Below are 19299 nucleotides of genomic sequence, written 5' to 3'. Positions count from 1 at the left end.
CACCATCTCCAGTGAAGGACATCGGTGAGCACAACCGGCAGTTAATGACGTGAGGTCTTATAAAAGGCAGATGTGGCTTTAAAAAAAAAATCCCAAATACGCGCTCTGTTATGGCCGTATGTCTCCATGTGTTTGTGCTTCATAATTAAAACATTTGCAGACTGCGAGAGCAGTGCTTCTAATTCACCGTCATCCCTTTCCAAAAGTTACTCATCTCTGGCGCGTTGAGTGCATGCGAGAAATATTTGAACGCTCGAGCGTTTTGGTAGGTGATGTACTTGAAAAAGGCAAACATGAGCTGCGTGTTTCGTATTTCGACTGATTAATTTATTTGTTGAGGTAAGAAGACCATATGCATGTTTTTTATCACCACAGCCACGTCATTAAATCCACTCGCACATGATAAAATAACTCTTTTATTTTGAGAAATGACTAGAAATGAATCGAGTTAACTCTCGGTTCTTTTCGAGGTATTGTAGATATATTTAATTACAGACTTTGTTATTGTAATGATGGATGTCGAAAACAGGGCTAGGGTGAGAAACAATGCGCTTTTTTTATGAGACTAATACTCTGCTTCCTGTGTAGTCCCTGAACTCAGTCTTATTGTCTTCAGTCGAACTCTAGATGTTGTGACATCGCTTCCTGTGCTGAGCCAATTCAGCCCCTTTTAAAAACTCGGGTGAGTGGTGAGCTGCGTCCACAGGCGCGCAGGCCGCCGCTAGGACCTGAAGTGCAGCACGTATGGAGGAAACCGCTCCAGTTGGAGAAATCGGATCCATCTATGGGGAATATCCCAAAATAAACCCCTCTGTTCTCCCATATCAGGCCTTGTATAAATAAGATAGCACTGCAGGCACACTGCACCTTGGGAATTAGCCAATCCAGTCCTGTAAACATCAGCCAATGACTTCTGGCAGGCCGGCCGGCTCTCAGGAGGGGAGGTTCTGCACTGGAATTCATAAATAAATCACTTTTCTGGGAGGATTATGTGTCCACAGTCCCCCGTCCTCCCCCGAAAATAAACAGGGCCAAGCCGAAATAGCTAGAGTTTAAGCACCACTACAGGAAATCATCTGGGCTTCTCGCTATAATTTTGGGGACATTATTTTCATAGCATTTGCATTTTAGTAAGACGCAAACTTTTTTCAGCCGATGTTACACAACCTCCTCCGCTCCCCTCAGCGACGTGTGACTGTACATTCCTAGTAACACGAATATAAATAAAACAAGTCGCCAAAACATCTAAAAAAAAAAAATTTAAAAAAAAAATCTAACTTCTGGTTGGATAAGAACGTTCTCCAATCCTCCAAATAGTTTCCAGCTCCGAACTGAGGTCAGGTGACCTTTAGCAGCGGCTGCTTATTTTCCTATCCAGTGGTTGTTTTTGGGGGGACTGTTTGTGTGTGTCATTAACAGGTTCCCAGAGGAAGTAATGCGGCACCATTTGAACCCACTTAGCCTGGCCTTCACATAATCACCTCTGTAGACAAACATGGAGGCCAAATGACAGATATAGTGGAAATGATAATAAAAAAAAAAGTAAGAGTTGATATTCAGCAACGTCCATGGCCTTTTTGATAACATACAGAATGTCTCAAGTGACAGTGGAAATAATTGACCCGTTTCACAGCAGTGACTTTTGATTGCCGAGTTTATCACTTTCAAATTGAAGATACATTGATGGGTCCCAGAGAGGTCTCATGTACAGGTTTCAAATTTGTTTGGATTAATCGTGTCAAAATAAGCGAAAGGAAACTTCTCTCAAATCTGGTGAAATGGGAAATATTGAAGTAAGGCCACGTAATTTAGACGGTTAGACCTCCAATCACTGCTGATGATTTTAACTGATTCGGACTTACTCTCTTGCTTTACGTTGATATGTCGAACGTGTCAGGAAGCGGTTGCCTGTTGCCACACCCACGGCATTCATGTAGACTCATGTTTCTCTCTACTTAGCGAACGTGAGCCCTGTGTTCCCTCTCCATCAGCGCTGTTTAGGTCTCTGCCAGCTCCCAAGAAAAATATCTGGCTCTCGATATCTGGCTCTTGAGCAGCTGAATGTTCAGTCTAATGTTGTCTGTCTGCTGTTTGGTGCTCCTTCATCCTTCAGACAAAGAAAGGCACAGATGAGAGCAGTAACATTACACGCGCAGTATTTTTGTACTGTATAAAAATGTTGATTGTAGCTGCTTTAGCATCTGCTAACTCTTTGTTCCCAGCCCTGGGATGGCACATTGTCTTACTAGTCGTAAAGTAAACACCAGATACACTCACAGCTGCCACCTGCTGTGACATTTTGCAGAAGCAAGAAACTCTCTGACCTAAAAAACAAGATATTTTAGGTTTGAATGAAGACACAAGGACATCACGGCAATGGTAACGAGGCACATAAAAGAACTTCAGTAAATGAAAAGCGATGAAAGTGGGGGTTTTCCGAATGGGGGAAGTTGTTGTTGTCCTTACTCTTTAATGCCACCAAGTTATTCTTGTGTGGGCAAAGAATGGGTTAAAAACGTCTGAGCGGTGAGACGCTTCGTGCCTTCAGATGCACACAGAGGCATCAAAGAGCGGCGCGCTCCTCGCCTCCTCTGCATGTTCCATACAGTCCGCAGCAGAACCTTTATTCATACAGTATACGAGGTCACAGAAAAGCCTTGTGGGTGGGACAGATGCATGACACACACACACACACACACACACACACACACACACACACACACACACACACACACACACACACACACACACACAGACACACATCAACCCCCAGCTTCCTGTTTGGTACAGTCTGCACACACAGGTGCTGCAACACCCCCCCCAAAACACAAGCCTGATACATGTGCTGTATGTGACGGTTAGGAGTCAGGAAATGGAAGTTAATTTTAACATCTGCTCAGTGGTTGCTAAGTGCAACAAAAAAAATATCAGCTTATTTCAGGTCTGTGATAGCATTAGCAAAATTTCTGTGGTTCTCCGACAAGTAGGTCTGGGGAAAGTAAGGGGGCTTCCTTTTTCCACATCAACAAGATAAGACAGGAAGTGACATAAGTTCCTGCAGCGGTGGCACGAGGATGAGAGCGAGTACTGCATGTGCTATAAACACAGAAAAAAAAAAACAACTGAAACTCGTCTGACATGAACTGGTTCAAATCTAAAAAATATATCTGATCGATATCAGTTCTTAATCACTTCTTATCATTAACCCATATTTAATGTTCTTTCTGAGGACTCGGCGGAATACTTTTTGATTCTCGGTGTCATTTCTTGGCCACTAAAGAAATGACTTTAACTGTAAGGAATACAAAGGTTGTGTGGAGGCCATTCCATCCAACCTCCAGTTTCTTAGTCATAACATGATGATTGAATATAAGGAAATGTCCTACAGTACCCTACGTTAAACTTGATTTTGGAAAAATCTTATCACTTGAATTTTATCAGATCGGTCAAACTTGATGAGACAGAGCAGAGTGACTCGCAGCCTTAATAATAAAATGATAATGTGCTTCATTCTTGTTCAGCAGCATGACTTTTATTATGTGATCACGGCAAATTCAAAAGAATACAGCCAGAGGAGATTTAAAAAGAGTGATTCAGCGAAAAGGAAAAAGAGACATGAAAACTTGATCTTTGGAGTCACATCTGAAAAAGCACATCGCAGCAACGAGTGTGACCGTGGCCGGAGAGGACACGTTGAGCAACTCTGTTTGTAAACTGTACCCTGAACTAGCGACCGCCGGGTTCACGGTGTGAGTCACGGCCTGCGGTGTCGCCAGGGTTTTAGCAGCTCAGTAAACACGGCAGCAGGCTGCCAAAAGGGAGAAAGTGCCCTGGAAATTACCCAGGACACTCCGCTGTGCAGACGGGGGGGGGGGAATCGTCTTCGGCCTAGAAACGACTCAACAGACGGCCCAGACCTAATCTAAACATCTATATCTATACAGTGAGAAAGAAACTGGAGATCAAAAGTTGACACGAAGAAGTTGCGTGCGGGCTGGGTGTGTTTTTGTCTTCGTGTGTCGCAAGACAACAAGCAAGACCAAAAGAAAAAAAAAAGGAGTGCAAGGAAACAAATGAGCGACTCAGAAGTGTCTGAAACTGTGACATTCAATTCAACACGACCCTTTCACCATCCCAGGGTGTTTTTTTTTTTAAACCGTCCAGCGCAGACACGGTCTCGGCTTTTGTTCTGCGGGAGATGGAGTAATGTCTCATAGCTGAAGCAGCACTTTTTTCCCAAAAATCAGGGCCGGCAAGGGTCAGCGTGCCGGTCCAGTTCTAGAAAGTGGACCAGCAGGGCCACAAAGACAAAGACGATGAACTGTCAAAGTCAAATGTCCAGAGTTTGAACCCGCTCCACTTTGGACTTGGCTGCAGCTCAGTGAGGCTACAGGCCACTAGCTCAGTCTGATAAACAACTGCTGGGAACAGAAGTAGTTCAACTGAGAGGGAGCTGAACTAAATAGAGCTTGCATACAAAAAAAAGTTTGATTTGTGCCACATTTTATAAAATATCGACAAATCCTGAATGTCCTGAATTTGTTCAGTTTTAGAATGTTCCTTCTTTTTGTATGTGGAAGACTACAGGCCTCTAAATGGAGCCGGGACCTCCCCACTTTCCTCGCTCCGCCAGTCCATCCGATTTCTACCCGTGCCTCTGGTAATGTTTCAAATATGAAGTGCACGCAGACAGGAAACGTGATCAAATTAGTCACTTTAAAGTGTTGTTGATGAGAGCGACATAATCCAACAACAAAGGAAATTGAGAAACTGAAGGTTAAAAAAAAAAAATCAAAACAAACTGTAAATGGTGGTGCCACAGTTCTGGCAAACATAGAAAAACAAAAGATAGTATTCTTGTTTTCTTTCTTTTTGCACTCTATTGTCACTGATTTAGGGAAAAGACTCACCTTTAGAGACCTACATGGGACAGAAATCACCTTCAGGATTCAACCGAATCCTGAAATGACGGCAACCACTTTATGACCATGGGATTTTTACAGCTCTTTATTTCACCAGCAATTCCAGAGTTTTGTTGGTAACTTTGGTAAAAAAAAATTACATCAAGACGCGAGCACAGGAAGTGGGCAAAAAGGGGAGTTCTGTTAGACCTAAAATAGCTCTTCAAACACCGAGATGTATGTCTCTAAAGTTGTATGCTTTGAGGCGTCCCTCTTTTGTGCTTCATTAGGAGCTCGTACACAAACAGGTGAGGAGCTCTCTGCATTGAAGCGAACCAGCTCTCCAACAAAACTAACTTAAAGTCAGAGTAGAACCTTATGCAACCCGACAAGGTCATTTATTTTAACCCACTTAGGGAAAGAAAGAGATCATGCAAAGTTCATTAGCCAGTGACACTATTTCTTGGAAGTCTCGAGGGGCACCCTACGTCGGAGGCATGCGGAGTTGATGTGAAAAGTCGGTGCTCCAACTTTGAGGAGGTCGCCCTCTTTAACAGCCATGAATCATCCCAAAAAAAAAAAAAAAATATATATATATATATATATATATAAAAATCAACAAACTCGGTCATTCTGAGTCTTTTCCCATCAAACTGCACCGAGGGGCAGATAAAGTATGTGCCATGTCACTGCACACTGTACTAGTGAGTGCAGGCTAAGAGATAGGTCATAAAAATAGCTCGCCACAGTATCTGAAACTTAATACCTTCACCTACCTCAGGAAACGCCGGTGTAATAATTCACCTCGGATTTATTGTTGTTTTCAAGTTGGAAGGTGTTTGATGATCCTTGTTGTTGTCGGCAGGATTTTTTTGGTTCCCCCCCCCCCCCCTTTCCCCTTCCCCGGAGTCATCAAATGAGGGGGCAACGAGTTCGGGAATTTGACCTATAAACTGGTGTTAACACTTGACATTTGACAGTGAACACATGACAAAGCAGCACAGTGCCTCGAGCATAGTGGAGGGAAGATGAACCGTATGACATCAGACTAAACATAAACATACCAGGAGTTTACATTAACAGCTGAGGGACCAGAACAGCAGCAGGACCACAGTTACATATGTGCAAAGCACTGCACGGCGAGCTGATCTGTGAATATCTCCATAACTTTGCATGTGAGTTTTTAGTCTTTGTTCTTTAAAATGCCAGCTCTCTGCACGTAAACAAGGGGACTCTACACTGTCTGGAGTGATTCTGCTTTGTCATTCATTACTGCAGCAGTCCCAGCAGCAGGAAGACAGGAAGCTCCACCCTTACCCCCCCCCCCCCCCCCCCATCCTCCTTTAACCTGGCTCAAACTGCCAAGTTAAGGCCACTGACCAACTCATTCCTTTTAACTGCTATCATGCATGCAAGAAGGCACAAACACGTTTTTTTTTTTAACACGTGATCTTTTTTACATGATGACACTTTTTTTTTTTTTTTTTTATACAACTGATGAGGCCGTTCATACACGGAGAGGAAATAGATTCATGAAAACTGAAACTTCTCCTTTCTCCTTCTAGCTTCTTCTAGTGCTCCCACTCCTCCCCTCCCTATTCCTTGCCCTCCCTCCTCCACCCCATCCCCCTCCTCTTCATCTTCTCGGCCCTCTCACTGACAGCTGGCTCTGATTATGGCTGTGAAAAATGGGGCAGTCACGCCAGCAATTCCCCCCCTCCAGCATTCCTACAGCATGACTCCGCAATTTCTTTCTCCCTACCGGTGCTCGGCCCGTCTTTGCCTCCCTCCTTCTGCATCCCTCTACTTTTTCTCCGTCTTCCTTCAGCTGCCTTTGTTTCTCTGTACTTGTTTTGCCCATTTGAATACTGTATTCTTGCAAAGACGGAGGTAAAGTTTATGCAAGCAGCTGTTTTATTATACTTTTTTTCTTGAGGGGGATTTTTGTGTTCCGCATAATTGATGTTTAAAAAAGCCAGTAAGAACGGAGGGGGGACGAGGGGGGGGTTAAGAGGAAAAAAAAAAAAATGAAATGGGAGATTATGTTTAAGTTAGTCATACGACAGAGCCAGATGGAAGAGATATTGAGGCAGCAGTCCACAGCTTCTTCACATATGGAGCAGGATTGAAAAACAAAAGTGGGCCCGCACAAGAGCAAACACACTCCATCACTGCCTCGTGCTATGACGTTTATGGTACATTACAACGACTGCATAATGGTTACAACATGTCCGAGTGCACATGGCTTTGGCAGATTTTCCCATACATACTTATTTATTTATCTATTTGTCTGAAAGAGAGTGAACCCGCTCTGTTGTTGGCATGAGTGAACGCCAGGTTGGGTTTCGTTACATGAACATGAACAACTCGGACAATAAAAGCAGCAGTTTTAGCACATCTATCCACACCTGTGCGAGTCTGCCATATTTTCCACTTTGGTTGCGTCCACTCTCTCCCTGCTTGATATACAGGAAAGCAGGAGACGTGCCCAGAATTCATAACAGAATCTTTACGCTATGAAACTTAAAATATAGTTGGCCTGGAATTTCTGCTTCTCCATCATGAATAATGATCAGGGGACCAATAGATAGGGTTTCACAAACAGACAATAAATCTAAATACTACAGCTCAATATTAGAATTTACAGTGAAACATTTTACCACATCTGCACGGTCCTCCATTTACCATGAAGATCCATTATGCCGATGCCAGCAAAGGGATGTTGAAGCGATTACACGACGCATTGAATGGTGGTTGCGCAAGCTACTTCATCACAGCAAATGTCACGGTGCGTAGCAAAGCATTTGTTTGCTTGCACGTGGCTTGAAGACAGGTGATAAATTCAGGCCAGTTCGTTGTTGAAAGCTTTCTCCTACTGTAAGTACAAGATCAGATATGAATTTAAACTCTTCAGACTGTTCAACGATGCCATTCTCTGGTCTGGTTAACCATTACCTTAGTCGGCTAAGCGTGACTAGAAAGGTTCCATAGGTGAAGGTCCCAAAACCAATGCGGTTAGGTGTCCTATCAGTAAAGGTAATGGTTTGGGTTAAATGTAATATGGCCACAATTTGGTTAGGCTTAGGCACGAAAACTACTCGGTTAGGATTATGAAAAGATGATGGCGTGGGTTTAAGTAAATTTGCATAACGTTGTGTATGTCATCAGTATCCCATCTTAAAGTCCCGTGTCTGTTCCATCCCACCAGCCCTGACCTCCTCTCTACATGGACTTTAACACTTTCTGTACGTGACCTCTTTAACAGACTGTTTGTACATGCGTGCATATCTCACGCCTAGGCGATGCAAAACGTGACACTGGCCACGGTATCCTCTTGGCACGGTATTAAATGCCTTGGTGTGATACCGGGCTGAAGGACTGACTGAGGAACTAGCAGTAATTTTCCTCCACCCTCCACTGTATCTGTCTTCTGAATTGTTCTGATCATCAGCTTCACCGTCCCCTACACAGTAAACATTTGGTACGACATGTGACAAAGAAGACGGGAAGTAAATTCAGGTGAGTATTTTGTGGAAAGATGTATTTAATGTAGTAAACAGATGTTAGCTTGCACTCTGCCTTTCAGTTAGTCATAGCTATTCCTAATTTGAGCCAGTTTATTATGCTAAATTATCCACCAAAGGTGCAGACAATGTTTCCAAAAAACCCTGAAATGAACTGTTTTTACACAAATCCAATCTATCATGTAGAGAATTTAAAAAAAAAAAAAAAAAAATCACTGTCTGTTTCATTGTCCAACTTTGCCTTTAAACAACTCACCGCACTGCTAATTTTAGCTAGATCAGATTCAATTTTGCAAAGTGGGCTATTAAGCGTTAAGCTCGGCATCGTTCAAAGTTAAGTCAAAAATCCACTAAGTGCAGATAAAGTTTTGAAAAACACAGGGTGAATTTAACGTCCTTGAGCGAGCAGTAATTTCCCTGCACCATCCGCCGTATCGCCTGCATCTGAAATACCTTGATAATCTCTTTCACTGTCGAACAGGGAGTGGAGAGAGGGTTGTTACGGCACGATCTGAGCGCTCCAGAGGCCAACAGATGCCTTGTGTCAGGTTGCATAAACAAGATGGAACATCTTTCATCCATCATGCTGCTGGACTGGGATCTTTAGGCCCTCTTATCCGGCTCAGGACGTCTTGTTGAAGCAAAGACAGTTTCAGGGGCGCCGACCTCGATATCGCCTCAGTGGAAAATAAATCACGGCTGAATACTGAGCTCTGCGAATAACAACTCTTTATCCCTCTCTCTGTTTCAACATTATTGCCTCAGGAGTCTTCATCATCGAATCGTGTCAAAGTATTCGACCCTTATTTATTTGGAAAAGTCTGATGATAGCAGAGCAGTTTTAACCTCGCTTGACAGCAATGAAGCTGTTGATTTATAAGCTCGTCCTAAAGGACAGCGTCACATCCTGTGTTTAAGGACTGTCAGACAGAAACAAGAAACAGCCTCTCGCTCAGATCAGTTAAGACACTCAAAAAATCAGCCAGAAGTCATAATCATTAAAAAGTCAGGTTTCATTCTGGAGGTTTTGATGACGTCAGCTTTTTTTTTTTTATTAATGCGATTATACGTCAGTGCTGATTGTCATTGTGCGAACTGAGAGACCGTAGGTGCGAGTTGACGAGGCTATCGTGTTTTCGGTAGCATTTTCAACTGTCTGACGTGAGTCATTCGGTGAGAAAATTGCCCACAGGGGAAGCTCCGGCACAGTGTTCCACCGAAGTCCCACCTACACGTCAGCCCCGTGCCGCCACATCAGCGAGAATATGTTTTGCTCCTCACCTGCTAACCTCTGAGCCAAGCTGTCTCTCCATTCCCATAGAGGACGTTAACTGATTATAATTTTAGCCAAGTTTGGATGATTAAAGCATGAAGTCAAGGTGAACTCCGGAGAGGTGTCTGGAATCAGCTGTGAGGTTTTATTAAATGAGTGAGGTCATCATATTACACATATTAGCCCCCCCCCCCTCCCCACCCGCCTCAGTGAAGGCGCTCATGTGGAAATCATTTCCAACCTCCTCTTCATATTATCTTTGATTTTATTGGATCACGCCGTCTGCGTTGTCAGAAGATCTGAATGAGTGCTCCACAGAAATTGATCCTCATGTTGGGTACGTGTGGACGTAAGCCAGGCAGAAAATGCTTTTGGGAAAAGAAAGACTGCGTAATTAGCGTCCAAAGCTCATTTTGTGACGATACAGACTTTTATTAACTTTGGATCCGACTTAATGTAGCTGGTGTGACACAGTCTTCAGCCAAACAGCAACAAGGCAGACCTCTGACGGATGCCTGCTAAAGTACTTACAGCTCTTTATTATAAAAACGAAAGTTAAAAAATGAAGATTGGGATTTAATGGTGAAGTAGGACAGTTCCCACCGAGAGCACTTGGACCGTTCTCTCTCTCGCTGAGTGTCGAGTTGGAGGGCTTTACTGGAGTAAACACTGTTAATAGACAGTTGGAAAGTTTCAATAAGGAGAAAGGGGGATTGTTTGGGTGTACTTTGGCAGCGCTTTTGGCGTGTAGTGGCACTACGGTATGAAGGTGGGGGCTGTCGGCTCGAGGTTTTTTTGGTAAATGTGCCATTATTTACGAGTCGGGTGGGCTGAGGGGGACAATAAACTTTCATTTCTGGGAAAGCCATTCCTTTTTACTAGACTTTGTAGAACCTATAAGAGTACAAGGCGAGGAGAAAAAAAAAAAGAAAAAAAAAAAAAAAAAGAAAAAAAAGAAAACCAGAAAGTATTTAACAAGCGCAAAAAGTGTTTCCATATTCAGCTGTCACACAACACGGCAATAATGTGAGTCCTCCCCTGGGTTGACACAGTCACGTGGGCTGCCATTTGGGCCTGATGTGACACTAATGGTGCTTACTGGAAACACACACAGGCAAGCACTGTGTATGTTTCAGAAGGGATGCTAATGACATTAAACCACTCACAAAAGAAAAAAAAAAAAAAAAAAACCCGAGTTCGATGCATAATTCATTCTGGTTTCGGCTTGTAAAAGCTCCGAATCACAAATAGGCAAAACATGCTGACACACATGTCGCTGGTCAAATTACAATAAACATCTGTCTTGATAAGTAATTTAGCCTCATATTCAGACCTCAGAGTTCATAAATCAAGAGGAAATCTGTGCCAGCTGGGTGAAGTAATTCCACTTGTTCCCAATTTTGTTTCTTTTGTTTAAGGAATTCTTTTAAGAAATGTGTGTCAGTACATTGAAATGCGATGTATAATCCTAAATAATCCAGCAGTAGCATGAAGAAAGTTACATTTGTTTTTCATAACTCTTGAAACACGTAGTTTCGTGTTCGAAGAAAATTGGATCCGACAATTTTAAGGGCCCAAAATTGGACAAGTAAAGATTGTCCTGTTCAACATCAAACTGCCCTCAGCGCCTCCAGACCTGTTGATGCCTCCACGTTTTTGGGACACAGGCAACGGGACCCCTGTGTGGTACATGGCCGGCAGGACAATCCCCATTGTCCTGTTTGATGCAAGTGGCTGGAGCCCAGGAACTGCTCTGGCAGCAGAAAATTACAGCTTTGGCCAGGAAAGTCAACCAAATGGGCCGATTCTTCTCGTTCAACCCAAAGGACTCCACACAGCTGCACTCTCTTTCACTGCCAGGGAAGAAGACAGTCTGAAAGGGGGGAGAGCAGAAAGAGAGGCGGAGAGGGGAACAGTTGGGGGCAGTTGGACTGGACAAGCCCCAAAGACCCAGAGAGATGTTTTCTTTGCTAAGAAAAAAAAAAAAAAAAAAAAAGAGCGCAAAAGAAGCAGCTTAGACTCATCTTGGATATCAAGCTCTATTTCGGACTGTGCTGTTTGGATTTGAGAGCTGTTTTCATTGAGTGATTGGGAACACTTTGCAAAATTACAATGAAAGAGGTACAATGGTGATGAATTCTGGCCCCTCTGAGAGCATCAAATTCTGTTTGAGCTTTTTGTCTGTGTTCCTCTGAGGAAATCATTCTGTCATAGGCTCCTTGATCTTCATCCACGTAGCTCGACTTTTGCTCATTTCCTCGTCGTTTTTCCATTAAAGCGAGAACGCATACACTTCACGAGCTCATGTGACCCTGTGGGAGTCACGGCAGGTCACGGAGAAGAAAAGAGCAGACGTTACAAGAACTTTTCATCTCGGGAGGACAGTCAAAGGTGCAGTTTAACAGATGAATGATCAGCTGGGGCTCGAACACCTGCGGCTCTCGAGACGGTGAACTATTTAACAGCAAACGGTTCACCACTACACACACCTGGAGGTACACTACCCATGGTCTCCTCATAAGCAATAAACTAAGGTGGGCCTGAAAGCTCAACCGCAACTACAGAAAACATTAAAAAAAAAAAAGAAAAAAAAAGAAACCTTCTTCGCCAAACTGAAAACATGAACTGCTTTACACAAAAGGGAAAATGGTCTGCCGGATGGGGACCCAAAATAAATATACACAATACAAACATTAAATACAGTACAGAGGTGCGAGATAGTGAACACATTGCAGACAACCCAATGCCAGTGTCAACGGACATATGTGAGGCCGTACGACACAGTTGGAGGGAAAACAATGCAGCTGTGTACACCCTGTTACACGGCGCAAACCTGCGCTGTTTATGCAAATACTAACTTTTTATACAAGACCCTGGACGTGAACATGAATGTAGAGCAGCGCAAGAAAAAGTGCTGCAAACATGGAAAACACAAGTAAACGCAAAAAAACAAACAAACAAACAAAAAAGCAGGAAAGACGACCAATAAGCAGGCTGAAAAACACACGAGGCCGATGCAGGTTGTCTGTGGCACATGGAGGTACTTAGTCCATTAGTTTAGCTTAATAGAGGCTAAATTAGCATGTCGCTGTAACTCGTTAATTGTGTGCGTTTTGTCCGTTTATTTGAACTGCAGGACTAGTAAAGCTAACACTTGGTGTTCAGCAAATAACGGCAGTAATATTGGAATGTGTTGAGAAACGGCAATAAACTTGAATCGTTGGCTCTTTTGATGGCTTGTTAGCTTTTGGTATTTGTTTATATTTGCTCTATGTGGCTGAGTTCTGTATTTCAAACCCATTTTTTTTTTTTTTTTTTTTTTTTTTTAATGGCGCTCATGATGCTCAGCTTCAATTTCTTTTGCAGCATTTGGAAAAATAAAAAAGTGTTGCGCACGTGTGGTCACATTTTTTTTATTTCTTTTTGCATGGGTTTTCTGATTCGTGTTAGCTCTCAGAGTCCCCCAAAGGCTAACAAAAAGTTAACTACCACCATGTTGCCTATTGATTAAAAAAAAAAAAAAGGTAAATCTAAAAACTTTAATCTCAATAGACAAGTCCCACATATCATTTTAATTCATAGCATTCTACTGGCAATAAATATGGGCAAAAAGGTTCAAATTACAGTTGCATAACAAGCACAGTTCTTCACGATAAATCATCACATGCCTACAACAACAAGGAATATGACATCGCCATATGCCCTGGGTTGACTCACAAACAACTGATCCTATTCTCACAGCTCAACATCATTTAATGAAAACCACGCTCCCGTCAATTCACACATCATCAAACGCTATTTCCAAACGCTTATCCACGATAGGCCTGCTGCACAACATGCAGCCATGTCACAAGTGCGTCCTTCTCAACAGCATCTGGAGGAATATCAATAACTGGAGAGAAGACGTGTCCAATTCGATAAATCTGCAGGGATAAAGTGTGAGAAAAGTGGGCAGGGTCGCACGGGCGGTTGGCTTTGTGCATTGTCCGGAGCCGGACACATGGACTGTGTAATTCTAGTCCAGGAGTGACCACACAGGGCCGGTTGTGAGGTCTGGGGAGCCGGAGAACTGAGACAGATGGGACAGGGGCAGAATTTTTTTTGGCGAGAGAATGCTCTCCACTGTTCCAGCGCTATACAAAGCCCATTGATTTTTCACCCAGTGTCGAGTGAGGAGTTGAGGAATATCTTGTTTCAGCGTCCGCCGCATGGTCATGACACCTGGACCGGGGTCAGGTCTGTCCAGGTCCCCAGCGGAGGCTCGGTGAGCCCAGTGGGGGAGAAGTGGACCCGACCAGCAGCGGGTTCCCCTAACGGGACATCTCTGCACTGTGACCGTGTTACATTGTGGATCTTTTTTTTTTTTTTAGCCGCGATCCTGGTCTATAGCTTGATGGCTTTGACCTCATCCATGGCGACCCCTAACGTGCGAGTGGAAAACCAAACTCTCCCTTCCCATGAGCCCCCTGGGCAGACAGAAAGTTTGCTCCTCAGGAAGCACGGGTCAGGAAGTCAAAAGGGGAAGCTGGCCTTTCGTTCTAAATACAACCCTCTCCTCTGGAGAATTGGACATTAAATCTTCCTTAGACGCTGACCCCTCACTCTCTTGTTTTGTTGCTATTTTTTGCGACCTCGCATTCAACCAAAACATCATTCCTCCCCGTTTATTTCGCTGCAAATTGGCACCGAAGGAGCCGCAAGGCCTTCATTTCCAAGATGGTGTTTGTTTTGAACTCTGGTCTGTGATTTTTATGCAGTGACGTGTCAAAGCTGATCCAAATGAGCCAAGGCTCGCATTGACGCCGCATCCCACCCAGTGTGACATGAAGGGCAGTGGAAGTCAGTGGACGGGCACGTTGGAGCGATTCATGGGAACAACATCAGCGAGAGCAGTTGGCGGTTCACCACTAACAATGCTGTGGCTACTCTTACGGACAATTAATCGCTGCTCGTTCTCATTTTCCTCCCTCCCTCAATTTTTCTCTCTCCCCGAACTCCCTTACTCTGAGGCTAGTTTCACCCAGCAGGGTGACCACAGTCCTCCCATATGGATTTGGCGTACCGTGAGACATGAAAGCAGGCAATCATCGCTGTCCTGGCTGTCAAAGCTTACACAGACATGGACCGGATCACACAAATGGGGATGTGGGGGAAAGGGAATGTATACAGAAAAACGAAACCCTCGCCGTGTTCCAGTGAACATGGCCTGACACATGACGACGTATCCAAGAAATCAAACCCTGTTCGGCTCAAAATGGGCCGCTGATTGCTCAACACTCAGTGGGATGATCAGTTGTCGTGACGGTGTTTCGAAAGCGGCGCTCACATGCTGGGAGATAATAGGAAGTTACAGAAGCGTTAAGTAATCAATGGCTTTTAATAGGAGTTAAAACACCACTGATTGTATTCTCGGGATTTATCACGCGTCCAGAGGCGAAAAGTACATTTATAGAAGTGCTGTACTTAAGTACAGTTTTTAGGTGATTTGAGTATTTCAGTTTTATGCTGCTGTGTACTTCTACTTCAACACATTATGGAGAAGATTGTAGGTTTTTTTTACTTATTTACTTCATAGCATTAATAGAAAAGAAATATCTAATTCTATTCAAAATAAACAAATAAACATGGAGTTGATTAAAGGCATTAAACTACAATAACCTCCACCTCATTCAAGATAAATATAAAATATATAATAATTTCTCTGAGTATATTTTAAGTGTCTATATATCGTGCGAGACAAAACTATTATTACATATAAATGAATGCTTATTACATTCAAGTCTTTGCCAAATGAGATCACACAATGCTGATTAAACCAATCACTGCCGGGCAAATCTCTCGGCATTTTAGAGTGTACAGAGTTTTTAAATCTGGTGTCTGGTGAGACACTGACGTGCTCCCAGACCAAAGAAAACTGGCCAAGTTCTATGTTCAGAGCATGCGCTCCAGAGACGTCCGACGGACCGGTTTAGGCCAATGCTAACTTTGAAGGTTAAAAAATATTTAAATCCCTCCAGACTTTCCATGTTTTCGAACTGAATGGATCAAATTCTGACAGTGAAACGTGTTATTTCACGAGCACTGCGATGCTCAAAACAAATAATCCACCATTTCATGACCGCAACAGTAACAACGCAGTAGGCTACAGTGGCGCGCCTGTCGGGTTTTTGGAATTACTCTCACTGGCAGACGAGGGGGACAAAAGTTTTGTACTGCAGGTTTAAAGATAATTCACAATTCTTTTACTGGCAACAAAGTATTTTGCCCATTGTGTTAATGCTACTTGTGAGGACATTCCACCACGGGTGTCAGTTTTTTACCTAAAACTGACACACATAAATAAGCCATATTTTCACTGCAACATACAAGATTGAAAACGCATTTCGAGTGAATAGCAGTTCCACTTGCAACTGTTTGTACAGTTTTACGCTTCAATGTGAAGGAATTGAAAATGTAAGTGTGTGTGTGTGTGTGTGTGTGTGTGTGTGTGTGTGTGTGTGTGTGTGTGTGTGTGTGTGTGTGTGTGTGTGTGTTTGTTGAGAGGAGGGGGGGGGGGGTGTTTTTGTTCCAAAACAAGAGACTTCAGCTGGAACATTTACTTTAGAAGTCAGCCATCTTGGTAAATGGAAACCTCTAAGTGACTGGCATTCATCTACAACACTATCAATCCCAAGAATACACATTATGTACCATGCAGTGGTAAAAATACGACTTATTCCTCCATTAAGACGTCGTTTAATGAGCCTGTGGTCGTCCTAAGTGGGATGTGGTGCAGCACAGTTTGTGATCACCACACTACTAGTGGGAGCAATTGTGTGTTTTGTAGCTGATAAGTCTCTTTCCTTCATGCAAGGCCAGTAAATTAGTGTGTCAGTGGAAAGGCTGATTACACAATACACGGGCTTGTGCTGAGTCCTCATTTACCTCAAAGCCGCACGGGGAAGGATCCGTGTTTGACTGCGCTGACCTGCTTGTCTAATCTTAGAAATTCTGTTGATCTAAAGTTACACTTTAGGCAAACATGTTGACACTTTAAATACTGTACAAAGAGAGGGAAGTAAATAAGAAATGCTGCAGCTATGGGACAGAGAAAAGGAAGAACTCTGCCCTCTGTTGGCTGTAAGAAGGAACTACACCAAACTGTTTCTGTTCCAGTCACCACATCCAGTTGGTTTGGTTTCTCCAGGACTTCTTTCATCTACTGTTCAGCTAGATAAAAATGTAACATCCTGTCATCCCACTTAAACATTATCAGTGACCTCAAGCTTCATCCTCCATCCCCCCCCTTCTGAGGGAGGGGATCATCAGAGACGACAGCTCGGGAGGCAGAAATCAAACCATGCTGAGGAGTGACTGACTGCAGATCCAGCAGAGCTTAAAAAAAGGAGGACAGCCTTGACCTCGAGGAGCACAAATCCTCAGAAATCAACTCTCCTGAGACAGAACTCAACTCTGTCGACAGTGAGAGGAAAATACTGACACGGGAGTGGATATGTGGATTGTTCGTTTGCGTTTTTAACTATAGAAGTGAATGGAAACCTCACGACTAGGTTTGCTGCACTTTAGGCAATCAAGGGAAAAAGCTAGTTTTTCACAATTTTTTTTACATCTGACAGATCAAACAATAAGTCAAATGTTAAATCCAATGCAGTCTTTCAGTAAATTTCAGTATTACTGTCAAATATCACCTTTTACTAAAAAGCTGTATCTACTTTTTTTGTAGATATATTTATAAAGAGTCCAGTCTAGAGCTTAAACCACCACAAAAAACTATTTTGGGACATTTTAAATTGCTAATAGCTATATTGAGAAAGTTACAGCTTGTGCGTGACGTCAAGTTACTGAATACTGAATCAATTTTATCACTCTAAAACTAGAGAGACTTTTGCATGGAAGACAGGAAATGCATGTCAGCCAACAAAACATGTTAACAAATGAAACTTTTAAAAGCAAACTTATGCAGAACACTATGTCAAAGTTATGTCATTATCATTATGGTGGTTTATTGCTTTGGAGGTTTACTTAAAGTAGCAACACATTTTTTTTTTTTTGTCCTCTATATTTTCGTTTTGGCAGGAAACAGGTGCCTCCTCCTGAACCTGGAAGGACAACGGAGACGCACAATATCAAGCAGGCATGACACATCTGAGAGTAAACAACTGCAGTGTATGAGGTTTGATGAGGTCATGCAGGTTGAAATCTGTGCGAGTATCTGCCGTTATATTCCCAGATAATGGCCCCACGAGCCTCACTTCAACTTTGGCTCTGATTGGGTTTAATATGTGACACATTACAAGTCTCTTAGGGTCATTTCACACCAGCTACAGGTTGTTGTATCTGCAGAAGAAAAAGCTGCGATTCCCCTCCTTACTTCCCTGCTGTATTTTATTCCTTAGAGGGAGACAATCAATCTGATCCACTTAATCAATCAGTGACAGGGCCTTTGAACTGCAGACGTGATTTCCAGCAAGTCTGTCATCCCACCCTGTCGTCTGTGAAAACACTCCGGGGGGAGATTATGCTGCACAGCCCTGGCTCGTAAAACTCTTTTTATGTTAAAACACACACACACCGCACTGCTCGCCGACAGGGTCCACAATAACTTCTCTGGTTCCCTTAATGCAGCGGGAGGATAACACCGTGGACCCTAATGAGGAGGAGAGGTTGTGCTGCATTCGGGCCTGGTATCTGCTCTTTTCTGTTTCAACTCGGTCCAACTTTTCAGTGCAAAAACAACAACCTCCCCTGCCTCCTTTACGGCTGCTAGCAGTGAGACAAAGCTCTCCACCCCCTGTGTGGCTCCTGTATGGGCAAAGAAGAGGAAGGGGAAAGGGAATGTTTTGCCTCTCTATCCCCACCCCTCTTCCCTCACCTCCCTCGGGGCAATGCTGTGCAGTAATAAACGTCCCCCATAAATCTCCCCCTCACGCCATCATCCCCTCCTCCAGCTCCAACTTTTTTTTGTTTTTTGTTAACAGCTTCTTTTCTTCTCCCTCCTCCTCCTCCTCCTCCTCCTCCAAACTCTGCCTTTCTTTTCCTTCTCCTCCTTTTCTATTGCAACCCAACCCTGACATTAACTCTGGCCGATGGCTGCTCTGTCATGGATTTAGATGGGCGGGAGGAAGGAAGAAGATTGGACCACAATAGATTTGTATAGGTTTCACTCGCTGCAGCCATGGGCTCTTTCATATGTGGCTGCAAGCGTCATTTTGACTGACTGTGGTTGAATTTGCTGAGAGCACTCGTGTATCAGGTTCAGGACCTTCCTGATGAAATGCACATATTCAACTTAAGAAAGGATCTAGTGAGGATTAGCAAATTAGTAGTGGTAGAAAAAGTTTTTGTTTTTTTTGTTTTTTTTAAGTGAAAGAAGGGTTTAATGGGGAAACAACTGTGGTTAGGAAAGAGTTAAAGGCCCTGAATTCACCGGAAAGTCCCACAAGTGACGTATAAAGTCCAGCAATTAAGAGTAAATTAATTACAGAGTAGTGGATGTTAGCTGAAACCCAGAAGATAATGCAGAGCCTCTCAGTAAACAACTCCAGACTGTCAAAGCACCAGACTTCCATAGAAAAAAGTTAGGAAATAAAGTAGAAGCCTA

At 43.3% G+C, this 19299-nt stretch overlaps 1 protein-coding gene across 1 annotated transcript in view; it reads right to left on the bottom strand.

Moving 5' to 3' along the window:
• The window catches only part of plekhh1 (pleckstrin homology domain containing, family H (with MyTH4 domain) member 1), an 82545-nt gene extending 76786 nt beyond the window's left edge, over positions 1 to 5759 (bottom strand). Inside the window, exon 1 of the mRNA XM_069152724.1 lies at positions 5678 to 5759. The gene's annotated coding sequence lies outside the window, so the exon portion shown is untranslated. The remainder of the gene's footprint in view (positions 1 to 5677) is intronic.
• Between the last annotated feature and the right edge of the window lie 13540 nt (positions 5760 to 19299).

Source organism: Embiotoca jacksoni, unplaced genomic scaffold (genome assembly GCF_022577435.1).
Source record: "Embiotoca jacksoni isolate LCO1_2020_lvr unplaced genomic scaffold, fEmbJac1.0.p SCAF_18, whole genome shotgun sequence".
In the NCBI taxonomy this organism is placed as follows: Eukaryota; Metazoa; Chordata; class Actinopteri; family Embiotocidae; genus Embiotoca; species Embiotoca jacksoni.
The sequence above is the reverse complement of the archived record's forward strand: the minus strand, read 5'-3'. Positions and strand labels throughout refer to the sequence as shown.